The sequence below is a fragment of the Miscanthus floridulus genome, chromosome 6 (assembly GCF_019320115.1).
Source record: "Miscanthus floridulus cultivar M001 chromosome 6, ASM1932011v1, whole genome shotgun sequence".
Classification (NCBI taxonomy): Eukaryota; Viridiplantae; Streptophyta; class Magnoliopsida; order Poales; family Poaceae; genus Miscanthus; species Miscanthus floridulus.
Window position 1 is genome coordinate 120,161,896 of NC_089585.1, and position 11,209 is coordinate 120,173,104.

Sequence of the window (11,209 nt, forward strand, 5' to 3'; positions counted from 1 at the left end):
GACCTTAACTTATTACTAATATCAGTGGGGCATGAGGCAGAATCATATAGGCCATAATACAATAATAAGATCATGGGGCTAACACATCTTTCAACTTATCCTTACTTCAATGGTCTCGTGACGTGAACTGCATATGTGAAAACACTCGATATCGGCTAAAACAGCCGATTAAGGCATAACGCACAATTAAGGTCATGTCGTATCAGAAACAGATCTACCAAATAATGATCCCCACTCCACGGTGCTAACAGTGGGGTATGAAGCAGAATCACAGAGGCCGTGATAACGGGCCATGGAACGGTTCTCGTTAGCCGATAGATCTATTTAAGACCAAACATGCCTTAACCGCATACTATGCATGATCAAGATTGACATAAAACAATCGATAAAACATAACTCACCGTTTAAGGTGTAGATTAGATCAGTTTAGATTAATAAACGATGGGTTAAACAGGATATAAGGCCGATCTAGATCAATCCCAATTGGGCGAAGTGATATTGCTGTAATTAAATAAATAATGAAAGTAATAAGCAATATCGGTAACTTAATGAATCTATTCGAAGGATGCCACACTTAGATAGAGCTGATAACTTGACCTTAATCTAGTTCGAGTATTGGAGGTCGACCGGATCGATGCAGCCGTACTTGAACTAGACAAGAGTCGATAACTAGCTTACACCAGAGTCGCAGTGGAGGTCGACTGGATCGATGCAGCCATACGAACAGAAGTATAAGCCATGACGGTACTTACAGACAAGTCAGAGGTCAGCCGGACCGATGCAGCCCTGCTCGCTGAAGAACTCACCGAGATCTACTCTACTCCTACTCCTAAGGGGTGACCGGAGCCGAAAAAAGTAAATAACTTATATTTCAATGATTGTGTCTTCTTACAATAGCCGGGGTCCAATATTTATACCCGGAGCCTAAACATGAATCCTACTTGAGCACGACTCATTACAATCTTCGACATAGAAGAAAATATTTCTATCTTAAGATAACTTGGACCCTAATCTTTTCCTTTTTGTAGAGTCCGATATGTAGTTTCCTAGTGCCAACCGTAGCTCATCATCGTTATCTGCTAACGTCAATCAAAGAGATCCGATTCCAGAGTCGTATCTGAATCAGCTGATATCGATCCTTATGCAATCGACTCCTTAATTGACATAATCTTGGAAGTCTTTGAATTCCCGCGTTCTACTTCCAAATTTTGATGTAAACACCATTGGATATCCACTGGTGGGAAACCAAACCCGAAACCAAACTTGATAGGTTTCGGGACCCTAAACCCAAAAACTATGAGTGAGAAATCATCCTCGACCCCAAACATATGAGACCCGAAACCCGGGATATCCGAGCCGAAACCGCGCTGTTGCCATCCTTAGTCTCCTCTCGTCTCTCACTAGCTCCATCCTCTTTCTTTTCCCCTTCTGCTACTCATGGAGCTCAAGCGATCCACACCAGATCGACAACCAGGGTCAGGGGTTTCCAAAGGTTTCTACTCCAGAATCAATCTATATGGTCTATGGCTGCTATGTACTGATTTCCCCCCTCCGATTTCCCTCTCTGTTTTGTGTGCAGGTTGGGCGGCGGCGGCGGCGGCATGCTCCACTGAGGTGCCGAGCTGGGCAGCCATGGCGCCCAGGCAAGCCAAGGAGCCCTGAGCATGCTGATGTGTGGGGATTTGGACTCCGGCAACAACTCTCTCCAACCTGACAGTGAGTTCTCCCTCACATCTACCAGTTCTTTTTTTTAACCTAGCCTGCAACTCTGTAACTTAAAGTTACATACTTGAGAGCTCTAGTGTACTAAGCTTTTGTGTTGGAGTTTCATCCCAGGTTTAAGTATTATGTGACTACTTGTTGAAAAAAAGAAGAATACTAGTTCTTGTTCTAGTAACAGCTAGCACATCTTTTTCTTGTAGTATGAACATATTATCTAGTGTTTGTTTGATGTGCAAAATTAGTATAGTCAAGATATCTGTCCCCATGGCATGTGTTCGGTGCTCTTGGTAGACAAGGAAAAATGTCTCTAGGTTGTGTAGGTGAAACCTCACCTTAATCTTGATGATATTTAGCTCCAATCTCGGCCTTGTTTCCCTCAGACACTTGCTCTTTCTCTTGCAGGTCTTGATTGCTTCAAATGTGCTTCCGGATTTATTTGCAAGCACCTGGGCTCTCTCGTGACTCCCTCTCCTGATCAACCCCCTTCATTCTCACTCCAGGTGCTCTCCATGGTGATCAAGTCACCATCTTGTGCTGGTGGAAAAGCTGGTGTGTTTTTTTCATGCAAGGAGTGGACGAGGGGTGTTTCTCTGGAGGTCTCAACCTTGAGTGGAGGGCCAGGAGCTGAAGGACTACTCTTCGATGGAGGCAAGGCTCCTTTTCCTCCATCTCTCCTAAGATATTTTAATCCCAGTCATGGGTTGGTCAGGGAAATTCACTGTGTGCTGTTGAGCTGCTGCTAGTTGATTGGTTGGCTCTTTAGAAGGACATGGCTACACCTCGTGTGTACCAACTATTGAACTGTAGCCACAATGTTTTATGTACTAGTGTACTTTATATATGTAAAACAATGGTGGTCTGAAACCTTTTGCGGAGTGAACTTGTCTACAAGTGTAGATAAACACCATTAAAGCATTAATAATTGATTTATGTGTTTTAATATCAAAGGGTGCCAACTGTCCAGCTTGTTGTAAATCATTTTTTCTTTTACTGTACACTTAGCTATGATTAGCTATGAGTTAAAATGGTGGGTCATTACAATTTCCATGTCAAATTAGCGAAGATAGGGAAACCACCAATCCGACATAAGCATACTCTTGTTGTCTCTACAACTCTCTTTTCTCCACTTTTTTCTTACAATTTCTGTGATCCCTATCTTCTCTTTCTTAGAGTGTGTTTGGTTGAACTGTAAGATGTGGAAAAACTATTGTGGATTGTGAGAAAGCTGAAAACAATTTAGTTGAAACAGCTATGGAACTGTAGGTTTGATAAAAAATGTCTATAATGCCCCTCAAGAACCAGACTGTTGATATGCTAACTGATTATAAGACATTGAATTGTTCACTGAGTCACATGTAAATAACCATTTTAGAAAGGCAAACTTAGTCTAAATTTTTAGTGGTTCATATAAACAGTTTGCTAGATTATTACAAATGATGGTTCATATAACGACATCCTTCATCAAATCAATTGAATTGTTAGTCACATCCATCTGATTGAACATGGGAACCGACGAACATCCACATCCTAGAGTGACTGAAATGTTAGTTTGTTACCGTCTAGATTAGTCATAAAATCAAATGTAGAATTCAACTTTATTGTGTAGAATTTGCCCAAATATGTAGGAGCATATACATAGCAGAAGCAAGTTAAGCTACGGGCTAGGACTAAATACCAACCATCTCTTGATTTATGGCTAGCCTCCTTCGTCTCCTGAACTTATGTTGTGGACTCTGTACTCCATTCTTTTTGTTGTTATAAAATAAAATCCAGTAGGGGGCAACCCCTCCTGTTTATTAAAAAAAATTGAGTTGGAATTAATTATGTACAGCAAGCAGCTCAGAAATTAAGTTGGTTTCTCCACACAGAAATCATGCACAAGCAAAAGCTTAATTATTCTGTCACGGGCCGCGTCACGGTCTTGAACGCCACCACACTCTCCTGCAGGTCAGCAGCACCAGTGCACTACCTCCACCTCGGCGCCCTGGAACGGCAGCAGCCTCACGTTGTCGCTCGGCACCCGCACCCTGTACCTGTTCTCCACGGCAATGACAACCCCCGCGCGCTCCACCTCTGCCTGACCCCGCCTCCTCGTCGTCATCGGAGTCGGACAGCTCGTAAGCGGGCTCCGCTTGCCAAGGCTGCTGTAATATCTAGGCGATGGAGACCGTGGTGGCAACCTCCCAGCCACCGCGCCCGTCGAGCCCGAACACCACGACGTCGCCGCCGTTGTGTGTGGCGCGACACAGCCTGCCCGTGGCGGCGCTGTCCTCCGGGCACAGCGCGAGGTCGACGCGGCCCGTGACAGGGTTGTACCCGACGGCGGTGCCGATGGCCGTCCGCCACTAGGTACAACCCGACGCGAACACCGCGAAGCAGTAGATGCCTCCAGGAGCGGTGAGATCCGATGAGGGGCGCCGCTGCGCGAGCGTGGCTCCCGCGCGGCCTGGGGCGGGGCGGCGAGCAACGAGCGGCGCGCCGGCCGCCCTGCGGTTGCTCGGACAGTGGGCCGTAATGTCAGAAGTAGGCACCCGAACAGTTAATTTTGTCTGGGCCTGAAAGACGAGCAAGGTTCTCTGTACTAATTAGGCTGCTACCGTTTGTTACTCTTATTGGGCCTGCCAAACACAGTTATATGGAGCCCGTATCTCCTGACTGCCTTTGATGGCTGAGAAAGCACATATGGGCTTCTACGGTGAGAAACTGAAAGCGAACCATCGGCTGGGCTGATGACCTGATGTCGCAAGTCGCATTCGCATGAATCGAATCCACTAGTGGAATGAGAGTATGCGAGGAGTTTTTTTAATCCTTTTTGAAACAATATTTTAATACTAATCCTAAAAAAATTATTTGTAAATCTGACCCTTTTGGCGCCACGCTGTCGCGCCACATGCACTGGCGCGGCGAGCCACGGTGGCGTCCGTCGTTGACCAGAGCTGGCGTGGCGAACACTGGGGCCCACCCTGTCGCGCCATCGAGTCTGGCGGGACAGCGCTGTCGCGCTTGGCTGGCTGGCGCGACAAGGCGAGTTAGGTTTTGGCCGGCCCAGCCCATTTGTTCTCTTTCTCTCGCTCTCACCTCCAGGTCGCGAACCCGCCTGCCGCCGCCACCGCGCCACCGGACCCCCTCCCAGTCCGGTGAGCTTCTCTCTCTCTCTCTGTCCATCTCCCTCCGTTCCTATGGCGCCCATGGAGAAATAGGGAGCGGCCTAGGAGTCTTGCCGTGGCCTTGGTGCCTGGCCACGGCGGCGCCGCCGCCCTGCTGTCCATCACCGAGCATTGGACATCGTAGCCCTGTGGAGTGCAGTAGACTGCCAGGTTAAACTCCGTGTCCTCCATTTGTTGATTTGTTACCTTATTTCTTGGTTGCATATGGTTAGGAAATTTGGAAGACTGAATGTTTGTAGCGTTGATTGTCAAATTTACTGCGTTGATTAGGTTTACGATAAGCATTGCCCGTGGATTCAACGTAAACTACGTGTTGCATGAACCTAGGTAGTTGATGCATGGGGGATTTGGATAGGTTAGTGTGTTGCCTTTGTTGACATGGACCTAGGTAGTGTATTAGTGAATGGATATGATTTATTTTCGAAATGCGTTGTTAATGTGTTGTTCATGTGTTGGTGCGTATTTTGTAGATGGATCTGTTAGTTCGAATATTTCATGGTGGCAAAGTGAAAGGAAACGGGGAGTTCGAAAGCATGCACGAACATGTTGAGTTCTTTAGTGGACCTCCTACCTTTGATGCTTTGGTTAGCAAGTGCCGGGATAAATTTGGGTGGCCACTAAGTCTGAGAGGCAGATTTGACTATGGGAAGGAACGGGTACATTATGTGTTGATGTGTTTGTCATGTGAGGATGAATGGAAGAACTACATAGAGGTTGTCAAGTGTAGCAGTGTTAGGTGCTTGGAAGTTGTTGTGGAGAAGGGGTCTAGCCAAATTATGATGGCTGTGGATGATAATGTGGATGTGGAGCCCGTAGAGAACCTTACCCAAGACGAAGAGTTGCAGGCGGTTGTCGTTAGAGAAGTTGATAGGTCATGTGAGCCCGGTGCCTTGAATGATGATTTTGATGAAGAAATATTTGATGAGGACGATGGCAATGGAGATGGAACACATGATATGGATGACATATCCCAAGGATCGGAGGATGATAAAGTTGATGTTGCCTCCGCGGATGAAGATGACTTTACTTCGGGGCCAAGTACTTTGGATGATGTGTTGGAGGACAAGTACAGGTCTGAGCCTAGTAGCGACGACGAAAGTGATTGGTGTGAGGGAGGGTTTCCGGACGCAATAGGAGTCCCAGCTGACGGGTCATTGAGAATGGAGTACAATGACATCGAATTGAGGCAATTGAAGGCTGTCCATGTGGAGGTACCCTCGGTACCAAATTTCATGGACATTAGTATGGTTGACCAGGCAATATGTGACACCGGTTTGTCGTTGTTGGCCGATGAGGTACCAGATAGTGAGGAGGTGGATATCAAGAAGGGAATGGTATTTGATACGTTGGAGCATCTGAAGTATTTCCTCATGGATTATGCCGTTCGGTTTCACATGTCGTATTATGTGAGCCACTCGAACAAGAACAAGAGGTGCACGGTCCATTGCAAGAATGGATGTGGATGAGGTCTATGGGCTCAGAGGCAGAGAAATGAAAAGTGGAAGATTCGCAATGTGAAGCAACCTCACACGTGTCAATCTTCGAAGCCAAAGGGTGTGCATGCCCAAAACACAGCCCGTTACATTGGTCGTCGTCTCGTTGGCACGGTTAGGGCCGATAGTGACACATCTATTTCAAGCATGATCGAGACCATATTTGGGTTCACTGGTTATAGAGTGAACTACTCAATGGCATGGCGGGCAAAGTAGCATGCTATAGAGTTGCTATGGGGCGATTGGAAAGAGGCATACAACTTCCTAGGATTCTAAGTGCTATAAACACTACAACCCAGGCCTTAGGTCGTATCCTTATGTGGGTCGCATTGTCACGGACGTGGATGGCGTTCCGAAGCATCTTCTGCAGAGAGTTTTTTGGTGTTTTGTGCAGTCCACGGAGGCCTTCAAGCATTGTCGTCCCTTAGTACTTGTTGATGGTACATTCCTGATAGGCAATTATAGGGGTGTATTGATGATTGTCGTTGGAGTGGATCTGGACAATCAACTTGTCCCTTTAGCATTCGCTTTGGCTAAGGGTGAGAATGACGACGCTTGGTGTTGGTTCTTGAAGCTTGTGAGACAGAATGCGCTCCATTCATGTCAGAACATATGCATGATCTCAGATTGACATCACGGTCTGCTGACAGCTGTGAAAGAGCATGTAGATGGACGCCCTCCTCTTGAGCATCGGTGGTGCATGAGGCACTTTGCTGCCAACATATGGAGGAGGCAGAAGAAAAAGGAGGTAGTGCAGAAGTTGAAGTCACTATGTGGGTGTCGAACCAAGGAAAAGTTCGAAGAGACGCTTGCCGAGTTACAGAAGGTCCTCAATGCCAGGGCAAAGAGTTGGCTTGAGGATCAGATGCCTCAAAGGGACAATTGGGCTCTTGCATTTGATGCCAGAGGTCTTCGGTACGGCATGATGACTACCAATTCTTCAGAATCATTCAACAAGGTGTTCAAGGGTATCCATGCAGTCCCCATGTCAGGTATTGTGGAGTAGTCGTTCAGGAAGTGCAATGAATACTTTGTCAATTGATGGAACATAGCAAAAGCGTCCAAAGAGAAATGGGGTAGAGCTGGTAGAAAACACTTGGATGTCTTAGAGATGATAGCTTCCAACCAAGTGGGGGAGGCCTTTGGGCCATCGAGGTTAGTGTACAATATCAGGTCAGCCGAAGGAACGAACCCGAGGGACGAGAAGTATGGTGGTAGGAATTATAGGGTGGACCTTGAAAAAGTAGAATGCTCTTGTAACATTCCACAACTCCTCCATGTGCCTTGCTCTCATGTCATTACAGCTTGCAGATGCAGTGGTGTAGACCACGAAAGTGAGAAGTTCATGTCTCCTTTTTACCTCATGTCAAACACTCTCAAAGTGTGGGAGTCGAGCTTCGAGCCTTACCTAGATCTGACACAATGGCCCGAGTACTATGGGTTGGATTATGTTCCTGACCCGGACCATCTGAAGACAAAGAAGGGTAGAAGGAAGAAAAAGCGGCTCTGTGGAGTTATGGACGCATCTAACGGGTATGGTGAAGATATGTATGGTTTTGGGGACTTTGATGAGGCACCGGGTCAGGTTCGTTGCTCCAAATGCCACAAAACCGGTCACACCGCTGCCACTCATGACAAGCGTAAGAAGGCAAGGAAATTTGCATCACGGAACGAAAGTAGTAGTGGTTCAAAACGTATAAAGGTACATAATAGGTCTTGCTTATATAATTCATGCATTTGTTCCTTGTTTTTTTTGAGCATATAACATGTTTCATTCATATTTTATAGATTCTAACATTGTCTTTATTTTATATTTTGTATATTCTAACATTGCCAAAAAAACCATTTGTTCGTTGTTTTGTAGCATCAACCATGTTTTATTTACTTTTTCCATATTCTAACGTTGTTCCATCGTTTTCACAATTGCAGCATGGTGCACCCGCACTTCCCCCTTCTTGAGAAGTACTATGACAAGGACCACCGAGCGCACTTGATGGTCGACAACGGTGATGTAATTGATTTGCACACATTATTTCCTTTTCATGTATAATGTCTTACAAGGACCACCACTGGGGCAGATTTGCTACTGCACAGGTACAACAACAACAACAACAAAGCCTTTTAGTCCCAATAAAGTTGGGGTAATCTACCACATATATACCAACAATGAAAAACCAAAGCAGCCGAATTCAATCTACCATTGCAATGCTGCTGTGCTAGAAAGATTTCTGTTGATACTTTCTTTCTTCCCCTAGAAATGGTCACCAATCATCAAGTTGATTCATTGGAAAATGCTGTTGGGGTATTTTTGTTTTACTCTTTATTAGCAATCTATATATTTAGCAGGGCAAGCAATAAATTTTGATCAGAGAGTGGCCTGTAGCATTTCTTCTGTTGGAATATTTTTTTGGTAGATAAATCACGAGCTCTGCTATTCATTCCAGGAGAAGAGAAAAACACCATCCCCTGGATTTTTTTATATTGCATGCTTTGTCATTTGGACCATTACCATGCATTGAGAGCCAACATTTTTTTTGGAATTAGGGATACATGGGGAGATGAATACACATAGGCTGGGTCTCTAGGATGAAACAACTAGTGAAGTTGATTGATAGCAAATAGGCAAATACAGGCTACAGATTAGGACTTCTTTTTATAAGACAACCAAGCTTTGGAATTCTGCCATCACTTAGCTTTTAATCTACACTTGCATATTCTATACTTCACTAACCCATCTGGACCCTGATATGATATCTGATGCTTTGATACTCTTATATTGTATATATTACCACTACATTATTTTTCAGAATTATGTATCACTGTACCCGTATTGTCAAACCAAAGTCCCATATTGTTGATACATAGATCCCATCTTATCTCTTCATCCCTCCTAATTTGGTTGGCGACTGCACCTCATTTTTGTAGTCACATGGAGTTCTAAATTACCCGAAAAGTGAGGAACCAAATTTCTTTATTTGTACTTATTTAAGCCTACCTTATGCCTTTGTGATGTTTGTTTTTCATTTCCTTGTACTTATTTAAGATATATTTGCCCTTTTGTAGTCACGTGGAGTTCTAAACATATATTTCATTTTCATGTATAATGTCTTAACCCTGTTATCGATTCTAATGTTGTTTTTTTGCAGGCCTTGGGCCCGCTGCATCCTCGAACTCACCGACCACTCGAGTGGGACGAGCGCTACGCCCCCTACCTCGCAAGAGCAGGGGCCGGTTTTCTGGGCTTGGCTAGAGCTATCAATGCTAGTCTCCCAGACATGGATGGCCTCCTCCTCACCGCCTTCATCGACAGGTGGCGTCTAGAGACCCATACCTTCCACCTACCCTCTAGAGAGATGTCCGTGCTCATGCAAGACGTTGGCTACATTTTGGGCCTTCGCTTGGACGGTCCGACAGTGACAGGCACGGTAGAGCCACTGAACTGGAAGGATATGGTGGAGTAGTTTACCGGCCACTGGCCACCTGACCCTGAAGAAGGGAAGAAGGAGAAGAAGACTTCGAGTGTCAGCTCAGCTTGGTTGCGGCAACGCTTCAATATGTGCCCTCCCCATGCACCGGACGACGTTGTTGAGAGGTACGCTTGTGTCTGGCTGTGGCACATGGTGGCACAGTTCCTGTTTCCAGACGCTTCTAGGAACACCGTCTTGTGGATGGTCCTACCCCAGCTACGTGAGCCATGGGAGAACATCGCCCAATATAGTTGGGGGTCTGCCACTCTTGCTTGGTTGTATCGGCAGCCATGAGAGGGATGTAGGAGGGCCAACCCGAATTCCAACATAGGTGGCTGCACGTACTTGCTTTAGATTTGGATTTGGGAGCGCATTCCTATCGGACAGGTGCATAGAAGCAGAGTTGTGGTAAGTACCTTCCATTTAATTGCTATATGTGTTTCATTTCATGCATGCACTATGTGAAATGCTTACAATTGTTTTGTTTTTCAGGCTCACATGGTGACTATCGTCCCCCCGTCTGCTACCTTTGGATGGGAATTAAGTCGGTTCGGGGTTAGCCGCAACGGCGCTACGTTTAATACTCCAATGATTTGGATGTTTTAACTCCGAATTAGGTTCGTTCTACCACCGAGCCTTCCATTTATTTTTCTTCAGAAAGTATGAAGAAGGCTATTGACTAAGTACCACAAGTTACAGGTTGAATGGGATTCATATGACAGGCCAGACGTACGGGGGTTGAACATGGCCCCATATGTTCAGGATGAGAAGGTGATGTGGTGATCCAATACTCCAATGATCTTCTACTATGTGGTCGAGCACCACTTGCCCCAAAGAGTGATGAAGCAGTTTGGTAGGAAACAAAATTTCACTCTACAACACGAGTTGACAATCCATCAGTTGCATGAGTAAGCTGGACTTTGCATGTATCATGACTCACCATTTGATGCATCGTACAAGGCCTCAAAATGTAACATGTGTCGTCCTAGCAGGATTTTAAGGAGGAAAAGGCTCGGCGGCAATGACTAGCTTGTAAAGCATGAAAAGTACGTGCAAGAGCGGAAAGCTTGAGAGAGAGTGGAACTGACTAATGGGGCTTACTATGTGACCAGTGAGTACCATGAGTACCTGACATAGCTTCATAGGTCCACATTTATCAATGTTCATCCACCGGTCTCGAGCATTCCAATAGATGAACTGTAACAGAACCGACCAAATCATAAGAACGTAAGTACAAAAACAATCACCGAAGTGATCAAATTCCTATACTTAAGATCCCCTAATCCCGGTAGTCCAGAAATCACGAAGGATTTCAACCAACTCTCGACATACAAACCAAGACCGTAGTGATTCAATACAA

General features: G+C 45.5%; 1 long non-coding RNA gene across 5 annotated transcripts; it reads left to right on the top strand.

Moving 5' to 3' along the window:
- Positions 1-993: 993 nt before the first annotated feature.
- On the top strand, positions 994-10,974 carry LOC136459329 (uncharacterized). Of its 5 annotated transcripts, XR_010760179.1 has the most exons (6): positions 1,000-1,716; positions 2,125-2,370; positions 8,312-8,393; positions 9,529-10,257; positions 10,342-10,466; positions 10,549-10,974. It is a non-coding gene; the product is annotated as an uncharacterized lncRNA (long non-coding RNA). The 5 variants fall into 5 exon arrangements; XR_010760181.1 differs by lacking the exons at positions 8,312-8,393; positions 9,529-10,257; positions 10,342-10,466; positions 10,549-10,974 and adding an exon at positions 3,670-4,401 and having other exon boundaries at positions 1,222-1,716; XR_010760180.1 differs by lacking the exons at positions 8,312-8,393; positions 9,529-10,257; positions 10,342-10,466; positions 10,549-10,974 and having other exon boundaries at positions 1,222-1,475; positions 1,580-1,716; positions 2,125-2,634.
- The last annotated feature ends 235 nt before the right edge of the window (positions 10,975-11,209 follow it).